The 22,644-nt window shown below is 47.3% G+C and overlaps 1 long non-coding RNA gene across 1 annotated transcript; it reads left to right on the forward strand.

Moving 5' to 3' along the window:
- Window positions 1-12,772: 12,772 nt before the first annotated feature.
- Window positions 12,773-16,279, forward strand: LOC136793674 (uncharacterized). Its single transcript, XR_010839285.1, has 4 exons — window positions 12,773-12,972; window positions 13,472-13,708; window positions 14,370-14,558; window positions 16,138-16,279. It is a non-coding gene; the product is annotated as an uncharacterized lncRNA (long non-coding RNA).
- The last annotated feature ends 6,365 nt before the right edge of the window (window positions 16,280-22,644 follow it).

Genomic DNA, 22,644 nt, shown 5'->3' on the forward strand with positions numbered 1-22,644 from the left:
TTGAGTTGCCCACCTCCACTTCACCATCTGGAACAAAGACTGGCCTGAACTGAGTGAATTATTTGGACCTGCGTCTGGGCTTAGGAGGCCGCTCGGTGGTCTCATTGGTGACCCCAACTGCTGCAGACTTGGTGGGCGAGTCACCAGACCTCCTTGAGAAGATGGGGAGGAAAACACCGTTCAGCTCATTTCTGCCGATTTAGTCTCCAAGGAAATCACCTAAGAACTGCTTGGGTGAGTTTGACAAAGCAGCAGAGGGATAAGGATTCAGAAAACACCTCCCTTGGTCCTCCGTTTGAGAGATTTCAGGCATTTTAGAGTCTTCTCTGAAAGGGGAACACATTTTATTCAAATTCCTGGCACAGCCACAGAAGTGTATTAGCATTTTTGTTTTGGTTTCAAAGTTTCTTCTTGATTGATAATGATAGCAGCTCAGCTGGAGAAAAATGCACACATGCATACACTCAATCACATGTGCATAGCCACGCACACACACACATCACACCCTCATACTCACATGCGTACACATGCATACACGCACACGTGCACACACACACACACACACGTGCACACACAGAGTTCTAACAGCTCCCAACGTTCTGTTCAGCAGCAGATGAATTGGGTGGGTGTTCATATATGTAGGTTTGCCTATGCTCAGTATTTTAGGACTGAGAGTGGCCTGTTGTAAATATTAAAACAAAATTCAAACATTGTTTAGTTCTTATGTGCTAGGTGAAGTGCTAATCAGGTTACGTGTGTATCTTATTTAATCCATAAAATTGTGTAAAACAGATGATATTCCTATGCCCGTTTTATAGATGAGAAAGGAGGTTGTAGTCTAGATGAGGTTGTGCAGCTTGTGTGCTGCAGACCTCGCCCTCCACCCTGGTCTGTGTGACTCCAGATACGAGCTCGTGGCGCTCACACGCTCATACTGGCCAGCTCGCTGAGTTTGCACCCTGGCTCTGTGTTCACCAGCTGTGTGACTGAGGGCAAGTTGCTTAATATTGTTGTGTCTTAATCCTTTATGGAAAATCGATGCAATAATAATACCTACCTCAAAGGGTAGTGTGTGGACTAAATGGGTCAATACTAGTTAAACACTTTGAACATCGCATGACACCTAGGATGTCCTCATATAATGGTAGCTACTGTTGTTACCTTCGGGCTGATTTTTTTCTGTAAATTGTCACGTCGACCAGTAGCTTGAACTAAGTGTGCTTGTGAATCATTTGTGAACGTTGGACAGAGCCTAGTTCACATCAGCCAAAGGTTAAATAAAACAAAATAAGAAAGGAAATTAAGCCAGTGGATAAATGTATATCTTAATAATCCCTTTCTTTTTATGAATATCATTCCCATAATAACCTCAAATGTTCAGTGGGGCAGTAATTATTGCATTTTTTTTTGGTTAAAATTGGGGAAAGTGAAGCTCAGAGAGCAAAAATGACTTGACCAATGTTATATCCAACCATCCAACAGGAGAGGCAGGTCTGCCTCCAGATATAGTGATGATTCTGTATCACCTCCCTCCCTCCCTCCCTCCCTCCCTTCCTTCCTTCCTTCCATCCACTCATCAGCCACCTAACCATCAATCCATCCATTGATCCATCCACCCTTCTTTCCTTCCTTCTATCCGTCCATCTATCATTTATTACTCAGAGTGTGCAAAGAAATGCAGGGACCAAATCCATTACACATAAATGCGGAAATGTACATAGTTCTTGAATCTTGGCTCAGTGGATTCTTTCTAATAAGACTGTAATGGCTTCATTAGGTTTTTTTCTCCTGGGGTCATCTTTATCTTTGTCTGTGACCTGGCTACTCCTGAATATTTTTCTTGCACTTATTCAGGAAGCATGCATATTTTAATGAAATTCTGTGAGGTCTTGACGCTCACCACTGATGGTATGAAATGGATTTTAGCATGTGAAGAACTCAAAAGATATGTTAATAGTCCTATGTATTGTAATGAATTTAGAAAGAAACGTGTAATGAGCATATTTCCGGGATGGTGTTTTGGTGATTTTCACTTGGGATGAGGCTCCTGTAGGGAGTTCCCCTTAGATGCCACGTGCAGGTCTCAGCCCCCTCCCTGACACACAGATGCAGAACGGATGCTCTGGGTGTGACACCTCCTCCCTGAAGCCGAAGGGGAACCCCCCCGACAGGAGCCAGGACTGGAGAGGAGATGCAGCAAAGCAATTGAACTGTCAGTCATGGTAAGAGGAGGCCACGGGCGAGACGGCACTGACTACAGACAACTCCTCTTTAATACTGAGGCTTCTTGGCCTTAGCTTGAAAAAGTCTTCACTGTATTTGTGTTTCAAGAGCTTTCTGGATGAAATCTCCCAATTGTGAGATTGTATGCACGATTACAGCTGGCTTTGCAAGTTAGCATATCTTGCAGACATATTAGCTCTTTTGAACAACATACATTCATCCCTAGAAGGCAGCTTAAGCTGCCATCAGTGTTCCACGTGCAGGACAGGAGAAAGTGGTGACCTTGGCTGGCAGTAGAGTCTTTTCCTGGTTCAGATGACCTGGCGGGGAGCTCGTCTGAAGAACCCACTAAAAATATTTTGAACATGATGAAGATACACTTGAAAGAATTGCTGAAAGGTATTCAGGGTGTTTTCCCCATCTCGACAGCAGTGATGAGTGGACAGAGAACAAATTCTCATCACCTCCAGGATGTGGCGAATCATTTATTCAGAAGAGCAGACTCTGGAGATTTTGCCTAAACCCAAAGTTCCTTATGCCATTTGGGTTAAGGATTAATTCTCGGTGTCCAACATGACCAAGGTAAGATGGTTGACTATTTCTGAGAATGTAAAAATGGGAATTGGTTTTCTTGGTACTAACTTATATTCAGTCTGAAAACTGGAATCATCCAGAAGACAGAAATGCGCCTAAAGCAGAGATTCTAAAAGTGGGGTCCCCAGAACAGCAGCCACCACCCCAGCTGAGAATTTACTAAAAGGGCAGCTTCTCAACCCTTGCCTCAGCCTACAGGATCAGAAACGCTGGCGGGGGTGGCACCAGCCCTGTGTCTGTTTTCACAAGTCCTCTGGGGGTGCTGCTGAACCCTCCACTTTGAGAACCGACTGGAAGCCAAATAGCCCATCACTCACGACTGATGGTGGAGAAGTCCAGCCTGTTCACTGAGGAGCTTACTTGCCAGTACGTGTTTTAGGGGAATTATCTAGATTTATCATGACCTGTATTTCTTTTAAAAAATCGAATCTTTTAAAATATAGTTAAACTGTTTTATTTAAGTCATGTTCATTTTACAGATACCTTCTATTTGTGATGAGCGATATTTAGTGTTTCATTAATGGTAATAATAAGAACTTCGTTCAAGAAAAAAAATGAATATTTTGAAAAAGAAAATCATAGGTTAGGTTAGTTAGCAATGGTACACTTGGTATTATTTGTATCTTCTTTTAATATTTCTATAGTGAGTGTGTATTACCTTTGTCATCAGAAAACAATACGTGTTCTAAATACAAGTCAATCAATAGGTTTTAAAATGTGCTGTTGGGGGCGGGGCGGGTGGTAAAGATGGGGTAGGATGCTGATGGGAAGCGGATGTACATATTGTTTTTTTCCATTTTTGCAGTTAGCGTTTGACTGACTTACTAACGGCGTTTTAACATAAAACGTGCAAAATGTGTGACGACAGAGTTCTGTGATTGCCCTTCAAAACCTTGCTGGAAATAAGCGTCCTGAAAGTTCTGCTGATAGAGAGGATTTTTTAAAATGTCACTTATTTCCCTTTAAACTTACATCCAGTAAACTTCTTTCTCGTGGTGGACAGTTCTGACTTGTCCTGGAGTCATGTGACTACCGCGATTAAGACACAGGTCTGTTCCATCACACCCCAGAATCCCTTGTGCTGCATGTCTGTAGTAAATCGCTGCTTCTGTTCCGTCCCCTGACAACCACTGTTCTGTTCTCTGTCTCCACAGCTCTGCCTTTTGCAGAATGTCCTATAAATGGAATCTTACAGGATACGGCCTTTGGGTCCAGTTTCTTTCACTGGCATTTGAGATGCAGCCGTGGCTGTCGCGTTTATCAGTAGCTGTTTGCTTGTTTGTTTGTTTGTTTTAGTATGGATGGATCGCAGTTTGTTTTCCAGTTGGGCAATTATAAATTGCTCTAAGCAATCAGGGTACAGATTTCTTGTGTGCACGTAGTTTTCATTTTTCTTGGGCAAAAACCTAGAACTGGGGCTGTTGGGTCATATGGTAAGTGCACGTTGAGGTTTATCAGAAAGCGTGAACCTGTTCTCCAAAGTGACTGCCATTTTGCATCCCTGCCAGCAACGTATCAGACTTCCAGCCGATCCACATCCCTGCCCATCCGTGGTAGGGCCAGTATTTTTTATTTCGGCCGTCTAAGAGCTATATGGTAGTTTTAATTTGCCTTTCCCTGATGGCTAATGATGTTGAATATCTATTCGCGTGTTTGCTGCCATTTTTATATCGTCTTTGGTGAAGTGTCTGTTCGAGCCTTTTGTCCATCTTTTATTGAGTTGTTTGTTTACTTACAGTTGAGTTTTGAGAGTTCTGGGTCTATTCTGGATATAAGGACTTTATCAGATATGTAATGTGCAAATATTTTCTCCGAGTTGGTGATGTGTCCTCTCATCCTCTTAAGATAGAGAGTAGTTAAAGTGAATTATTTGAGGTCCTTGCATGTACCTTTTGGAAGTAAATGAAGACCACCCAGAAGAGAACAAACGGAGACTATTTGTTCAGAGGTGGCTCTAGCAAGGGGCTCGGCCACCGTCCCTTGTGTTTGGCAGAGACTCGAAGGAGGTGGAGGAGTGGGAGAGCTTTATGGTGGAAAAAGGAGGGGGGCTCCAGGTGTGCCCCGACTGGACGCTGTTGGCCTAGGGAAGCCAGAGGCTGCTCCCTGGGAGCTGAGCTTCGCGTGGGATGTGTTTGCGGAGCGTATCTGACTTTCTCTGGTTGGTCCTGCAGTGGAGGCAGGAGCAAAGATGAGAGAAGCTGGCAGTCACTGACCCGTCCTGGCCGTTCCGGGCTGGTTATGGCAGAGGCTGTGGTTTGGCTTCCTGCGCGGGTCACTGCTGGGGTCGTGGGTCAGAGTTCCACTGTCCATCTGTCGTCTGGCCATTGTCTGTTTGTATGTTCAGTCTCCCACTTTATTTATGGCAACCAATATATATTCTGTGGCTGGGCCTTGAATAAGCAGGCTACGCCTGGGCCGGTAAGAGCCGGGGAGATGGTCCGAGAACCGCTGCAGGAGGCAGTGGGCTGGGCCGCGCTGAACCCGGCTTCTCTGGGGAGTATTTGGGACTGATTGCGAGTGGCAGGACCCAGAGGGGTTTGGGGAGGAGGGAGACCGGCCCGTCGGCACGTCGGTGGCCAGAGCATCCGCTGCTGGCCTTGGGGGAGCAGGGAGAGCCGGCCCTGTGCTCCGTCCCACTGGCCAGCACGCTGCAGCCCTGGGCCGGCCTCCCCTTCCCAGCAGCTTGGCAGACGGGCTGCTCCTCCCCGAGCCCACCCAGGTGGGGGTGAGGTGCCCTGATCTTGCTTTTGTGCCGTTGCTACGGCTTCTGCCTGAGAGCCCAGGGTGAGCTCAGCTTTGTCCAGCCTGGCAGGGGAGCGGGCCCTGGCGCGGGGTCGCAGGGAGCCCCGAGTCCGGTGCCGGCGGGAAGGAGGCAGCGGTGTCAGCAGGGCTGTGACGTGGTCGCCATCACCCTGCTCCTCGTGGGCGCTGGGCGCCTGCTGCTGTGCGGGCAGGCGTCCTGCGTGCAGCCCGACGCCCTGTCACCTTCGTCCACTGGGCTGTGACCGCCCGTGACTGCTGTCACTCAGTGTTTGGCCGAGGGAAACGGGCGCTGGCAGCTGGCAATCAATATCGCTGAAGTGACTGCCTTCTTGCATTTGAAATGGCATCGTTCAGCTGCAGGGACTGGCGGTGGGTGTCAGTGCGGGTCCGCAAGATCAGAGGCCGCCAGGCCACCAGCAGGAAGGCTGGCGGGAGAGCGAGGCTTGCAGAGGGGGCCCTGGGGCAGAGAAGGAGGCCCCGTCCAGTGCCTTTTTCCTTCTTCTCTCTCCACCAGGGTCATTCCGGCCACCTCTGTGTCTCTTCTGTGTATCACTTCTTCAGGGAGTATTGGGAACCTTCGGGCTGATTCTAGGTGAAATGAAGGAAAGTCTGACTCTTCCCCTGATTTTTAGGGACATACGTCTTTAGCTTAAAACTTTGCTACCCTCCAAAATGTAAATGCGTTTGGGAAGATATAAGCTATTTACATCATAGTATGAATGAGCTCTGGAGCTTTTCCATGGGTCAGGGAGGGAGGAGGAGGCTGGCAAGGCCTGCATGTCACCGAATCAGCCCCCAACCCGGCCTGGGAATCGGGAAGGGCCCTGAGATCGGGAAGGTGGGGTCGGGGCGGGGGGCAACAGGCCACAGGGGGAAACAGAGTCTGTGGACAGCAACTTTCTCTCCAGCCCAAGCCTGAACCTGCAGGGGCCCCAGTAATTGCGGGTCTGTCTGCTCATGTGATGGAGGGAAAGTGCTGACGGCTCCGATCCTGATCTCTATTTCACTCTAGGCTGGGCAGAGCCGACTGGTCCAAATGGAGCTTCTTTCTCAAGAACTCTGTGCCCTCTCCCTGCACCGCCTCCCCCGTTCGCTCTGAACAGCTGCTAAGTTGCTTGGACCACAAGGAGCTGTTATTTCACAGAGAACAAATCCCTCACAAACTCTGCCCTGTACAGATCTCTGTGTTTCTCCATCTCTGGATCTCCTGCTCTAAGAATCTCGGTAATCTACTCAGATGCAGTCAAGGTTGCTTTGGGAAAAAGCCCAGATCTCCGACAGGGGAGTCTCTGCAGGGCTTGCTCTTCTGAACTCCTCCCCGAGAGCTGCCTACCTTTGCCCCTTGGCCTTCTGCAAAATAGGGGTGATGGTGGAGAGAGGCAGGCCAACTGTAAGAGGCAGGACACGTCATCCTGAGCTGTCTGCAAGTGTGAGGTGTGTCTTTCGTGGTGGTGGCAGCGCTACCAAGGTTCTCAGGACGCTGGGACTGTGTGTGCACCGTGCACGTTTAAAGAGGATCTTTATGGAGTTTATTTGAGGGGAAGGAAAAGATTAGTCAAGTGAAGAAACCCTGGCCCTAGGAGACAGACCCTTGGAAGTACCATCCTCCGTCAGCTTCTGACTTGCGTCTCCCATTGGTAAATGGGGTGGACTGTCTTTTCCCCACACAGTGGCTGCCGCGGTCATCGTGTTAAATATAATCAAAATAAATTCCTTCTGGGGAAGCGTCCCTGCTGTTCTGGAATGTCTGGTTCTGGAGAGCACCACCTGATTTCATATGGAAACTTTCTGGACGGTGTAGAAATGCTGCTCGGAAGTGCCATCTGGGGAGAAGTCTGCTGGGGGGCTTCTAATGGGGCTGCCGCTTGTCGCCAGGCTGGCCAACACGGGGCATCTGGAGAGGACTGGGGTCCTGGGTGGATAAGCAGCTCTCAAGGGGCTGTTCCTTCCCCAGGCAGTGACCCCGAGCTGGGAGGCACGGCAGGCCCTGGGCAGTGGGGTCCCTGGTAGCACGCGGCCGGCTCCCCCTCCAGGCCTTCAGCCGCCCGTGTCCTGTTGCCCCGTCCCTGTCCCAGTCTGAGCGCTTGGCCCGACACCAGGCGCATGGCCCGGGGCCCCGGCTGTCTTGTGCACTGAGCCCCTTGCTGGGAACGGGTGTGCGTTTGGACTCTGAGCCTCTGCCTTCTTTCCGTGCCCTAACTTTCCCATCCCTGCCTCTGTGTGAGCCCCTGCCCGCTGGAAGGTTGGGTGGCACCAGGCTGGCCAGGGACTCCCCCACTCACAATATTAGAAAAACGAAGCCTCTAGGAGCTCAGGGCTGGTGGTCCATTTTTGACCCTTTGCTCTTCCCCTCGCATCCTGGCACGAGGGAACGCCCTGGATTCACAGCCTGATCACAGGGCGGGTGTGAGTGTAAAGGCCTCACATCTTCTTCCCCTTTTCTCATCGCCTGCTTTCCTACAGGGGATGGCCTGTTTGTTGTTCTTTGTTTGTTAATTGTTTGCACGCGAGGTCTCTATTTGGGGCCGACCTGTCCCAAAGCCAACCTTGGGGCGCCGTGCGTCTCAGAGGCCGGAACGCCTGCTGCTTGATGGCACCAGAGCTGGGAGAGCTCGGCATGGCAAAATAGAGAGCGGGTCCACAGCGCATCAAACCCAGATGTTAACGGCTTTATTCTGACTCTCTGCGCTTATGCACATGCATCTCTTTTCCCCGGAGATCTTCGAGTTGGCTGGATGGCTACTTTGACTGCCAGATTCAAAAAGAAAAGGCCCATAAAATTCACAAATGCACAGTCACATGTGTAGTTTTTGCTCATCCTCATCTCAGAGTGACCTAAATGTGGGCGCTGGGGCCCATCTTTGCTGTTTGATTGTTTAAGGCTCGGAAGTGCCCAGATTTCCGGTGCACAGAATCATCCCAGTTCCATGTATAGAGCAAAGGGGCTGGAGTTTTGGTTAAAGAAGATAATGCATCCCAGTTTAATTTATAAAATGTTATGTTTTCTTTCAGCAAGGACACCTCCTATGTACACACCAGTGAGGGCAGTGGTGTTAACAGAGATACCTAATATGTAGCAAGGAGAGCTAAGCCTTCAGTAGTTGAACCTTCAGACAGTTTCTTTTCTCAGCCTTTTACTTCTGAATCAGAAAATCTTAACCTACAATTTCTTTTGTTGGGAATGAGTTGTGCGTCGCTCCTGGCTGGGATTCCGAGTGTGACGTGGACCAGTGATGTGTCAAGAGCTTCCATGACCTTGATCACAGGTCTGCTCATCAGGTGGGGTGTGGATCTGACCAACCGTTGGAGAGAGGTGACTTTTTTCTCACTGAGGACTCCTGGGTTCCCCAGGCGCTGGGTCCCTGAGCCTGCATCACTCTTAAGTCCAGCCATACCTCGTTTCATTGCGCTTCACGTTTTTGCACTTGGCAGATACTGTGTTTTTTACAAATTAAAGATTGTAGCAACCCTGCATTGATCAAGTCCACTGGCGCCATTGTCCCAACAGCATTATTTTAAAATGAAAGTATGTCCATTGTTTTTTTAGACATAAGGCTACTGCATACTTAATACACTACAGTACAGTAGTGGGAAACCGAAAAATTTGTGTGACTTGTTTTATTGCAATATTTGCCTTATTGTGCTGGTCTGGAACCCAACCCACAGCGCCTCCGAGTTATTCTTGCAGAAGGTTGAATGCTCCAGTTTGGGGAAAATAGTGGTGAAACCCAGAATTTGGTTGCTTTTGGATCTGAAAAGTATTTTGTCAGGCTGTTTCTATATTTACATGTGGTTTTAAAATATGCCTCCTAAAATATAGCATTCATTTCTTTCGCTTATAGTGCAAAAAAGCATCAAGTGTTCGCAAAGACTCAAACTTCTGACAAATAAGCTGTTTACTCTGCAGTTTGGTCTTGCTGAGAAATTTCAACCTTTCTTTTCAGTATTAACATGTGGAATTTTAGTCCTAAAGTTATAAGCTTGAGCTAGCTATTCAAAATACTCAGTATATCCCTCTGTTAGGTCATTTCAATAAGCCTTTTAAAAGCAGACAGTGTTTTTTAATGGCATTTTACTATCACAAAGAAAAGGTTTTTTTAATTTCATCTTTTCTTTCAAAAACTCACATGAAGAACTTACTGTCTCATAGTGTGAGAAAATAGAACACTGCTGTCTTTTTCTTTGCATAACACGCGTAGTTTGCTTCTGTGACTTGATAAGATGCACGATTTTTATTATTTTCTTCAAGCTGGAGTCAAGACCAGAGGCCCCCAATGCCCCAAGAGTGAACAGTGTGTATAAATCAGGCTTCAGATGCAACCTCTTGTCTGCCCCAGCAGAGCGGGCTTCCACACTCCTCCTCTGGTCTGTATCACTGCTCAGCAGGTAATTATGGAATACATGTAAAATCTCTCCTCTTGCAGCATGAGTTCTCAAGATGTCCCTGCCGACTCTGAGTTGTGTGCGTTGTGTGTTCTGGGGCAGCGTGCTGTCCACTGTGCCTCTCACACGGATGCAGAGTTGGTTTGAGCTCTGCATACGAGGGGGCTTTGCCCAACCGTGCAGCAAGACGCCTGTGAGAGCGCACGGGTGGGGATAGCCGCCATTAATATCAGGGACATCCCAGAGTGACGTCACTGAGGAATTTCACCCATTGCTTCTTCTCATTTCCTGACCATAATATCTAACTAGTGGCCAGATTTACACATTTCTCAATAAGTGTGACTTGACCTACTTCTGCAAGGAAAGCTCTGATCTTGAATGCTGTTTCTGCAGTCTTGGTCTCTTTTTCCCCTCGGATGCCTTCATGCCACTAATTGCGATTGTTTTATCAAAGACACTGGATCCGGTGATGCACAGATTGGCAGGTCGATAAAAGTCAATTTTCAGTTAATCCTCATCTTACTTCCTAATAGCTCTTGACTATTTTGGATGCTTGATAGAAATCCTCTGTTGCAGATTCACTTTTTAAAACGTACGCTTGTGTTGAAGTCTGTTCACTATTAACATTCACTGTGCTGGAATAGCTAGGTTATTAGTTTCGTATTAAAAGTTTAAACGGTGATAAATATTAAAACTACTCTTTATTTAAAAAATATAATAAATTTACTTTATATTTAGTAAATATTAACACATAATTATTAATTATTAAAATTATTTAAAAATTGGAACTCTGGGGTCATTGATACATTTGGGGTATTGGGGGGAACAACACAGCATAATTGTAGCCATAAATATCCATGTGATAGATGTAAACGACACACAAATGTTTTGAAAACGTTCTAGGCATGGTGTGTGGCACTGTTTCCTGAATATTACCTGAGAACCGACCGGTGAGATTCTTCTAGGGCATGCACTTTAAGAAAACACCAATTAGTAAGAACCTAAGGAGATTTCTGAGTCAATCATAATCAATGTAAATTGTAAATTTGTGACGTGGTGTGTATGAAATAGTCTCATCACTTTTCCGATTCAACCACGAAACCGTCAGCAGATCCCCTGATAGCTGGGAAGCATATGATCACGTACTTCACATTTGTTAGACCACGTTAATCTGCACGGCCGGCTGCGGAGGCCGATGTTGTCACTGTTTATAGATAAGAACCCCCAGGACTCCTGGTGGCCACAGAGCAGGGAAAGGCTGAGGCGCGCCTGCCCTGGGCGCTCTTGCTGCCTTCCAGCAGAATCCCTGGCGGACTTCGGACTCCGGAGGGGAAGACACGGGCAGGAAGGTTGGATCTTAGGAGAGAAGTTGTGAGGCGTCCCTGGGCACGTCCTTCTCTGCGGCCTGAAGGGGGGACAGGAAAGTACACTGCATCGCAGTGCTCAAAGGCAGACAGAAATACGCTGCAGGTGTGAGCTGAACCGTGGCTGTCCGTCCAGCCCGAAGAGCAAACACCCTCTGCAAACCCGTGTTTCCTCTCAAAAGTTCATGCAATTTTGTTTTCTATTGCATAAGTTATCCTGCTGGTATTAGTGTTAAGATATTTTAAATTTCAATAGATTGAAATGGGAGCTTTTAGAATATGCCTGGTGCTCAGACCTGCCCGGCGCATGCCTGTTACTTCTGGGATAAAGGTGTCCAGCTCTAGCTCAATTAGCCCCGAATATGTAATTCGGTGATTCTGCAGTAGGGTTTGAAAAGGTTAAAAAAAAAAAAAAAAATCCATGGGACTTTCTCTTTGACGTAATGGAGTGGTGTAGGCAGCTGACCCACTCGTTCTGGGTGGCCTGGGACTTTCTGGTTTTAGCATGAATGTCCTAAGTCCTTGAGACGCCTCAGTCCAGAAAACCAGGATGGCAGGTGAGCCTAGCAGAGGGTGTGAGGAGAGCCTCTCCTTCTGCCCAAGTAGCTGTAATTCTGCTGTGTGACTCTTCCTCCCGAGCTCAGCTCGGGGAGCAGGTAGTGGTCTTGTCTTCATCTTCCCGGGGCAGATGTGCTGGGAGGTTGTTTTGAAAGGCAGGCCGTCCGTGAAAGACGCACAGACCCATGTGATGATACGGTTTTGGCCTAATACAATGAATAAATTGCTCATTTTTGAATTGTATAAATACAGTTCACTCCAGGCAAAGCTGCCTCTCTCTCTCATGCTGTCGGGGCCTATTAAAATTTGGATTATCACTTGTCTGTGGCAGCTTGAACTTTTCCAGTTACTTCTTTCTAATATTTTAATGTTTAACATTCATAAATCCACAGCTCGTGCCTCTACTCGTGATGGCTCCTGTCTTGTCTGCACTCCCTGCCGCCCTATTGAGATTATTTTAGCAACTCTTCACACTTCTGCCTCCTCTGTCTGTCCTTGCACGGATGGAGGAGAAACTTGGATGTCAGAAGTCACCAGACGTTATGCCACCAGCAGGACCGCGTCCTTTGAGCAGAAGTCGGGGATTATACTCAGCCCCCCAAGGGGTTTGAAGGTCCCCCCACCCTCAGTCTCCTTCTGTCTCAATCTCATTTCTTCCCAAGAAACTAAACCTAGTTTTAGTTAAGAACTTGTAAGGGTTTAAAGTTGTTTTTTTTTTTTTTTTCCCAGAGTCACCCTTATTTTATTTTATTTTTTCAGTACGCGGGCCTCTCACTGTTGTGGCCTCTCCCGTCGCGGAGCACAGGCTCCGGACGCGCAGGCGCAGCGGCCACGGCTCACGGGCCCAGCCGCTCCGCGGCACGTGGGATCCTCCCGGACCGGGGCACGAACCCGCGCCGCCTGCATCGGCAGGCGGACTCTCAACCACCGCGCCACCAGGGAAGCCCCACCCTTATTTTTTAAATTGGGATCCAGCCACGGATTCAAGCAGTCAGCCAAGCTATACCGTCTTTGCATCCTGTCCAACTTCACAGGTGAACACTTGAGGCTGTACTCAGAGGCTGGAGACCGTTTGGTGATCTTTTCGGTAAATACAGCCACCAGAGGGGAAAAAAAGAACAATACCTAACAGATCCAACTCCTGAGTCCAAGCAGACAGTTTAACCCTTGGGTCATCGCGTTTGTATTCCGCTCACTGGATTGTTAATAGATTTTCTTCATTTGTGTGAGACGTTGCAAATGATGTGTGGAGGCCGGCCGGTTCCTCCAGCGCCGGGACCAGAGGTCCACCTGTAAGGAGCCGGCGTTAAAAGCTGCTGCAGTTGTTGTCTCCTGACAACATCCCAGCTGTAGACTAGCAATCGCAATCCTCGGGTGGCAGTTTTAATTATCGGCACCGGCGATACCATCAGCAAGTGTGTAATTACGTGTCAGTTTCCTGGCTGTTGGGTATGAAAAGTGGAACCAGTGAAATGATGATTGTGGAAGCGGTAGACTCATATTTAAACAATTCAAAATGTGTAACTGGCAGTGTCATTAAACAGAGAGAGTCTGACCCCAGCTGTCACTTACTTTTCCTTATGCAGATTTGTTCATGCTGTCTGTCAAAAGAGCTCCACGGGCTGAAATGGGACAGAAGAGGTGACATAATTCTCTGAGCAAAGAGGGCTGCTCTCCTTAACTCCGCAGAGGCGTCCTTTTAGCCTAAACAAATATGACGGCGAAACTGTAAATAAACCAAGACCATTACAGGAAATTCTATAGACTTTCGCTGATGAATACGCAAAAGCAGAGTATCAACAGACATCCTAGCCTTAAAAAATGTGAGTCAAGCCTGCCTGATTACCAGGCACTTAAAGAATAAGCACTGTGATAATTAGAAGGGTTTATTTTTGAAGAAGAAAATGAAATGACCCTTTTAGTTGTAGACTAAAATTTTGAGTCCAAGGTGAAAAAATAAATGTGAAGCTCATTTTGGGAAATGCTTGGTATCAACAAAGAGAAATGTGATTGGATGGAATTACGACACGGATTTCAACTTCAGTCTGGCTTAGGTTATAAGTTGTTATGGCCTCAGATGCCTTGAATCCAATTTAGAAAACTGAAATACCTATGCTGAATAAATGAAGGTTAAAAATAGACCTGAGTGGCTTTCTAAGGATGGTGGGTTAAAAGTAAGGAATAATCAAATTTCTGCAAACGTAATTACATAGTTCTGTAGCCTACCAACTACACACTTCCGGGAGATGGGAGAAATGCACATTTGCTCTCAAAAGCCTTCATTTACTGGTACTCGAAAAAAGAGCTGGGTAACCAAGGGTTAAGTCTGCATACATGCAAAAACAAATGAAAGGAAAGTTTATAAACTGAACTGTGGAGGTTAAGTGCCGGGGTTAAACTAACACAATGAACTGTGAACACAAAGAAAAATGTTTCTTTAATTTTTAAAATGTTTGCATTTCTCATAATAAACTGAATTTGCAGTTGGATACAAACAACATTATTTCGTACCCTGAAGACACTGCAATTTAAAGCTTGTGGAACTCAAATTGATTCTGGAAGCGATGCTACAACTACGGAGGGGCTGTGGCGATCGTCATCTTCTGAAGGGCATCCAGTCACACTTGCAGTTGCACGTTTGCAAAGCCCACACGGGCTCCTGCACACACACAGGTAAGAGGCGTTTAAAACAGGGTCAACTTTGCATTTATTTCTAGTTTCAAAGGTAAAGTTACTGATTTCCTCACAGTCTAACGGAAGCCATATTAATTGCCATGGTACGTTCAGATTTGAAAGTAGTATATAGGCACATGTTAAATCCTCTAAGGATTAATTTGTATTTTATCAGCTGTGAAAAGGGCAATTTTTTACATATCTTGACTTAAGAGGTAGCCTTATTAGGCGTTCATTGGAAAACAAATTCTGCATATATTTTGTAGCAAGGTTTAAAAAAAAAAATCATTATTTTTCCTCCTCAAAAGTAGTAGAGTACGACTGGGGAAGCAATTAGTATTTGTATCTTAGACAAACACGGGTTTGGAGTTTTCTTGCTCATAAATATTTGTACGGCTGGTTAAAGGAAAGAATGATAGAAAATGATGTCCTGTTATATATTTTATCACAGCGGACATAGGGGGGTTTAAGGGGTTTCAGGCCACGTTGTGCGCCTGTTGTGTGAATTGTCAAGCTACAGTAACAACTGTGTTTTAGTTTTGGGGAGAGAGCATCCCGGGATGCTAACATTCCTGCTGGGTTGGCTGTGGAGCAGCAGGTGGTAAGCACGGTGTGTGGGGTCCCACTGCTGGATCCCTCGGTTGCTGGTGGAGAAGCCTCTGTGGCCTCGGCCGGCGTTGGTGAATTCCTTCCTCTGCCTTCTGTGGGCATGGCTGGTGGGCTCGGGTTCTCATTATCTCAGGGAAGTGGGGTCATCTGAGAAGAGCCCACTTTTCTTATGTGTAAGCAAGGGATAAAAACCGAAAGGTGTATCAACAAACCCATGTTTCTGGTGACGTTTTCCTCTGGAAAGAGGACTGGTTTCAATGGCGCTTATCATATTTTCACCCCCAAAATATTAAGTGGCCCAGTTAAATCAAGGAACCTAGTGGAAAAAAAAAAATTGTTCTCTGCAACGTGCATCGAATGGCTTGTCTTGTTTTATTTGAAAGGTCCCCAGAGAGATCACTCCCACAACTTCTTTTGGAAGTCTGTTCTGCAATCTAATAGATCGTATTGTCAAATGCTTTGTTAAACTTTTACTAGAAGATGTGTATTGCACTCAGCGTTGGCGGTTCTTGAAATTCTATCAGGGAAGTGCAATCAAATTGGTCTCCCATGACTTGTTCCTTGGTTGATGTGGAATGGGTTCCCCTCTGCTTCTGGCATTTTCCAGGGAGGGGAGCCTCCCCTTCCTTTAAGCCTCATGTGGGCACCATGTTCATCATCGGGAAGAGGTTGTCTCAGGGAGCATGGCCCGTGATTTCCTTTCAATTTTGACAAATCGTGCCACATGACTTTAAACTTCCGGAGATGGAACGCGCCTACCCTTTTGTGCTAGAAATCCCTAACTCGGGAAATTGTACACATTCACTGGGGTTCAGCTTCCGTGCCCTGTGGTTTGGCCCACTTTTCCCTTTCGGATGACTTTGTGTGACTGAGCTATTTTAAATGATTCTCCCCTGCCTCTAGTTTGCGTCTGAACGGAAAAAGTTTTTAATCTGCAAATAAATAGCTACTCTCCCCATGGTTCTCCCAGGAGTTTGCTGCATCCGACACGCTCCCTTCCTCTGGAAGCTGCAATGGACTTTTGACTAATGAGGTGACCTTAAGAGAAGTCCTTGCCTGGGTGTCCAGTGTGGCCGGCCGTCGTGATGACAAGTGTGAATTGCACGCAAGGAAATGGCCTCACACAGGTGCTTCTGATGTCAGTGCTTGACCAGTGAGCCTGTCCTGCTCAGTCAGGCTCAGGCCCCAAATAACTTGCATCACCGTATATAGTAACGGGATTCGGGCCGAGTGTTAAGTGTCCATTATCGCGTGTGTCACCACACCATTAAGAGTTACGCAGTACTGATGAGCTTAGGCGTGGGTGCTCGACTGTCCTCCGTAAAGGGGAGACAGGTTTAAAATGAATGAATTTCAATTCTGCCTCTTCGAGGCAAATTCTTACCAATCTACAGAAAAGGGCATGTGACGTATTTGACCCCCGGGTTCCCTAGAATATTATTTTTCAATGAAAGATTTAAAGGAGAAACAAATGAAAAAGAAAGGGAAAAAAACCAACTAGTCCTTCTGTAAGCACTCGGCTTTCTCAAGAATCCAGGAGCTTCTAGACTCTTCCTCCTCAACGTGTGTGGCCAGACCACCCAGCTTCCTCCTTCTCTCTCATTTCTACTTCCCGGTGTCCCTGGCCTCCACCTGTGCCCCCAGCCCCTCTGGGGCTCCGGTCCCGGCGTCCTCGCGAACGTGGCGCGCCAGGCTGGGGCAGGAGCCGGGAGGGTGTCCAGGGGCCCAGCTGATGGGGTTCTGGAGGGACCCTGCCTTGTCCGCTGCCCCTGGAGGCCCGTGTCCGAGGGAGACTGTTCAGGAGTCTCGTCAGCAGTTGTAGCACCTCAGACTGGGAAGTTGCCATAATTATAACGTTTTGTTCATTTCATTTCAGACATTACTATTCCGTGGGAATAACAGTGAACCCCATTGGAGCATATCGAGGTTGTCATGGTGAACTCTCCAGACTAGACGTCTTCATGGGGTCTGCTGACTTGCCGCATGAATTGTGTGGGAATCGCTAAGAGCACTGCATCAGAAGAGTGCTGCCGGCGATGTCACCAGAATGTCATTGGATCTGAAACAATATTTCACCTGTGCCGACCAATCAAAGCCCTCTGAGGCCCGTCAGCCGGGAGGGCGGCAATCTTGCCTCTACAGCGTTCTACCAGCCACAGACCTCCAGGGCTGAGAAAAGACATGCTTTCGATGGCTGAAATACTCTACCGACTTTTCCGACGAAAGCATGTCATTGCACGGCACAGTTGTGTACAGGACAGCGTGCATTTCGAGTTACATATTCTTTTTAATCTCTGTATCAAACGAGAGATCTAGTATCCAGTCTATTTAATGGACGGGATGAAGCCGGGTTCGTTTTGGGATGTCACCCTTCTTCATTACTCCTCGGGTTTTCCTCCTCATGAGCTTCCTCAGAGGACAGAGGCAAATACCTAGTTTTCACAAGGACGAGGTGTCAGTTGAACGCATTTGAAACACTACCCTCAGCGATTGCAGTCAACATTTTCCATATGGAGCAATTACACACTAAAACGACATGAGAAACATGCTTTCTAGAGACATCGCTATCGCATCTCCATGGCAAGTGCAATATTGAGAGAGAAACGTTCTTTCCCTAGACTTTACCCATTTGTAAGCAAATAAAATAACTGTTAACCTGGAAATCACATCCTGGGTGTGTATCATCACCTAAGTCTTGCTAGAAGTTTTCTTCCAACTTGTGTGAGTCTTAGCTTCCTTAGTATTTTATAATTTATGACAGATTTGCAGTTTATTTTAATTTTTTTCTGCTTACAAAGAAAATTCAGGCTTCTCACAGAAAATTCTCAAAGTACAGAAAAGTAAGAAGCAGGAGCCCATGCCCTCAATTCTACCCGTTGAAGGCTGTCAAGTGAAGGGCTGTATTTTTGGCTAATGTGATAAGCTTTTAAAGTTTCAAAAACAATGTCTCGAACTAGTACGGTTTTTATTCTCTCATCTTAAGATATTTGTAAGTTCATCTTAAAAGCTTTCCGTATGATTGATGAAGTGCCCAAGATTGCTGGGAATACCTTAACTCATTCATCTTTAACATTTCCTGAAAAGCCTGAATTTAAGCTCTGTGTGAGTGCTGACACCATTTTTTATATCATCAGGAATCTGTCTTTATTTAGCTTGCATCTGGGGCTGACATGACATATCAGGACCAGATGAAGTGCAGTGGAGAAGCCTGGGCCCACCCAGTGGAGAAAAGGTACCAAGCTACGGCTGGGTGGCATCGAGGTTGACAGCCCGGGCCTCTATGATTGGTGTCTGGGCCACACAGAGGGAGCCGTGCACAGAGTTCCACGCCAAAAGGGGCCATGGTCACAGTCACCTAAGAGGTCGCTGTGTCTGCTTGAGGACCCCACACCTAAACCCTCCTGGGCAGGGCTTTACCACTTAATTGTGTGCATATTGGTTTTCAGGAATTTTGGAAGGAATTGTGGCTGGCTCCGTTCAAAGGCATTGGTTTGTTTCTCAAGGATGTTTGCAGAAGTAACTTGGATGAAAAGGACTCCTTTAAAACTCCTTTAAAATCTCTCTTATCAGCCAACGGAAGTCCTTCCCATCAATTTTGAGGCTTTTACTAAATCTCAGAACCTATCACCTAACACAAAAAAATCAAGTGCAGATGAAGGCTGTACATGAAGATGTCACCCGTCTAGGGAGAAAAGTCGGAGGGGTCTCTGGGGCCCCCTGGGAGGTTTCTTCTGGGGGGGTGAGTCGCAGCCGTGGGAGTGACCGTGGGCTGCATGTCATTGCCTCCCAGGCACACGCGTGTTCAATAACATCTGAGGTGTGCACACTTGGACTCAGGGTGGTGCGTGGAGGAGAGACCAGTTCTGATGCACCATTTTCAGGGAGGTCAGGGACAGAGAGAAAGACCTAGAGCAGGAAATGTGGACCTTTTCTCATTTCAGGGGCAGGATTCTGCCCCATCTAGGGTCTGTAGCGTGGAGAGTGAGGTCAGGGATGCCAACCCCTGGTCACCACAGTGGCTGTCCACGCTTTCGAGGGGCCACGGTGTGGCTGGAATCTGAGCGCAAGCTACCAACTGTCAATAAACCCGGGGGTAAGGAAGCAGGAACACTTGTCCCCATGCAGCTGCAGAGCACCCAGCAGGCCCTGACGTGGTGCCCCGTGTAGACCAGGGCGTCAGGGAAGGCAGGAGGGACAGACTCGGAGCCGCAGGTGGCGGGGCCGCGATGACACTGAGGACGCGGTTGGAGAGCGGGGCCCAGAGGAGGCGGAAGCCACTGGGGTTATTTAACCGGAAGAAAAGAAAGCTGGAAGCAAACGAAGAAGCAGCCCAGGTGCAAACAGAAGGTGTGTATGTGCCTGTGTATGTGTGCACGTGTGTGCTCGTGTATGCATGCTTGTGTGTGTGTGTATGTGCTTGTATATGCATGCATGCATGTGTGTGTGTGTTAAGGGATTTTTTTTCATAGAAATAGGAACGATTTATTCAGAAAAGTTAAAAATAAACAACAAGGTCCTACTGTATAGCACAGGGAACTATTTTCAGTATTTTGGGATAAACCATCATGGAAAAGAATATTAAAAAGAATGTATGTATATGTATAACCGAGTCACTTTGCTGTACGGCAGAAATTAACACAACATTGTAAATCAACTAGACTTCAATAAAAAAAAATTTAAAAATGTTAAATGCTGCTCTCACAATTTCTTCACACCCATGAAGGATATAAAGTTCTTCTAAAATAAGTGCGTAGTCAGAAGATGTCTACCGAAAATAACTCGTGTGTTTCCCGCCCCCTCAGCCTCGTGTTCTCCTTCCTCAGACCCTGACTCGCAGGTCCAAGTTCCTGATGCTCAGCCGTGTTCATAACACATGTCACACACTCATAAACTTCCCTCAATCCTTCTGGTCTGCTTCTCTGTGGTTCCCCACTTTAATTTTCTCAGAAGGGAAAATCAGTTCCACCAGGTAGAAACGAACCTCGCGTGGACCTCTGACGGCCTCAGTCAGGAGTCCCGTTCGGCACAAGTGATTTAGTCACTGACACGAGTTTCCTTGTAAAGCTCTTGCCTGGTTCCAGTCTCTTGCCCAGCACTTCGATCAATAAGGTGTTATTTGCTTCTGCAGCCTTGGCCAGCTGTTTCCTGGCTTTGAATTAGCTGTTGAATCAAACACCGGGTTGGCAGGCATCCACTTCTCTGTCTACCTTTGACTGGTGAGCGCCGAGGAGCCAGCAGCTCTGGGGGAACCTCTGTGTTTGGGGGAAGGTTTAGGATAAACCTCACGGATCTGTGCCCTTCATCTGACGCCCAAACTCTGATTCTTCTCACTTTCCCTCCCCTATATCTTTCCTACAGCAGCTGCAGAGGGACAAACCATAACACAGGGTCTTCGGTCTTCAGGTGGGGATGACCTCTGACAATGTCTCCCTCAGGCCACACTCTCTGCTTGACTGCGGCTGCTCACCGTGCTGCTGGGGGCATAGTTCTGGGAACATAATGTGCTCCAAGACCTGGGGTGAGTTCTGCCCTCAATATCCTGCCAGTTCCCCCAAGTTTGGACCCTCTGGTTCGATTGTGTCCCCATCACCAGAGAGCAAATGCTGGCCTCCTAACACACCCTCTTGAAACTCACTTTTGCACAAGTTCTCGGCTTAAACCAGCCTCAACTCACAGTTAGTGCTTGTCCTGCTAAGATGTAGTTTGCTTTTCAATTTTTCGAGAACATAAATTTGATAAACTGTCATGACATCCAACACCCTTTGTTATTTACAGTTAAGCTCTCCCCTACTTTGCTTAAGAAAGAAGTAGACTTGTGTTTCTTGGTGGTTATTGCTGTAAATCGAGCTGGGGATTAAAAAAAGCAGGTGCACTAACGATTGGGGTCACTGAAGTTTGTGGAATTGCAAAAGAAGCTGAAGTGAGAGACAGACCGCTCACAAAGGACAGCCTTTGGCCAAGATCCTTTCGGTTGCAAGTGACCGAATCCCGTCTTGCAACTCCCTACAGGAAAGTAGGAACTCAACAGGATTGGTCAAGTAATTTGGCTGGATCCGAGTTGAGCCTATGTCCTTGGAGATCTACCTTGTCTGTCTTTTTCATCTCTGGGTTCTGTGTTCTTCTGTTTGGCTTCATTCCTCCCCACCACCCAATTTAACAGAAAATATGGCCATTCACACCACGGTCAAGGACTAGTAGTTTTGGAGAGAGGAGAGCTAACATCTTAGAGACAGCGCTGACCGGCGCGGCTTGGGTACCACGACTAGTCATAGGAGCAGTTATAAGGGTGGGGGCCATGGTGCTCTGATGTCCTGGGCCTGTCAGGGTCCATATGCCTGTACTGGCGAGGAAAGGGTTAGCTCTGCTGGCTCCCCATGGCATAGATCCTGCAAGAATGAGGAATGCTGTTCTCAAAAGAAGGAATCCCTTCTGGGTGATGGGGAAACTCCCTGGGCAAACAACTCTCCAGGCATCCAGGATTAGGAGAGATGCAGCCTTTTACCTCTGAAGACGTTGAGATGTGAGTAAGCCAGGGATTTCAAGTCTACCTGTTTCTTGTATGAAGTGGATATACTTAATAGCCCTCTATCTGAATATCATCTGTACCTCGGGACTTGGATTAACACCTTTATTTACCTAAATTCTGAAGACACCTGGTTGCATCGTACCACCTTTCACCTTGGCTAAAGCCACTATTCATTAGCCCCTCATTTGATCTAGTCAATGAATAATAAGATACGTTACATCACTCCCGACAAAAGCCTGGTTTTCTTTCATTAAATGTTAAGGGCATGAAGTTGTTACATCAGCCATTATAGGTTGAACAAATTCCCAAGTAAACCCAACAGGTCAATCTCCCTGCCTCCTCAGGTTCACCCAATATTAACTCAATAGCAAATCAAAGGATTACTTAGCAACGTTTGTGAATATCTTGGGTTCGTGACCATTCGCAGCACCCGCGGCCTCCCGGGACCCACAGCCGTACCTGTGGACACGTAAACACACGTGCCCGCACATCCATGTTCCGGTGAACTTCTAAATCGGTATGACGATATTCATGTCTTCCTAACAGTTTTTATTTCAAAACTCTGCCACGCTGTGATCTTTCTCTTCCTTTTTCACAGAAGAGAAGGGTTCCCTTTCCCCTGCCCGCGAGCAGGGTTAATAGTGAAGCCTTGGGAGGAGGAACAGAGTCTGTGGGGTGGGATCAGAGGTTCGCCTTTTCAAACGCAGCTCAACATTTTGTCCTGGTTCAGCTGCTCGCCGGCTTCCCGCTGGGCCTCCCGCAGAGACCAATGGGGTGTTAGAGCGCAGACCCCTCCCACCCTGGGCTGTGGAGCTGGGCGGGGCCTGGCTGGGCCTCCTCCCCGCGCTGGCGCCTCCTCTGCAGGTGGGACGGCGGTCCGGGCTCTCATCCTCAGGGCCTTCGCTCTCCTTCCATGAGAAGGAGAAGGAAGGCGCGGGCCCGCGGAAGGAG

This window comes from Kogia breviceps, chromosome 2 (genome assembly GCF_026419965.1).
Source record: "Kogia breviceps isolate mKogBre1 chromosome 2, mKogBre1 haplotype 1, whole genome shotgun sequence".
Classification (NCBI taxonomy): Eukaryota; Metazoa; Chordata; class Mammalia; order Artiodactyla; family Physeteridae; genus Kogia; species Kogia breviceps.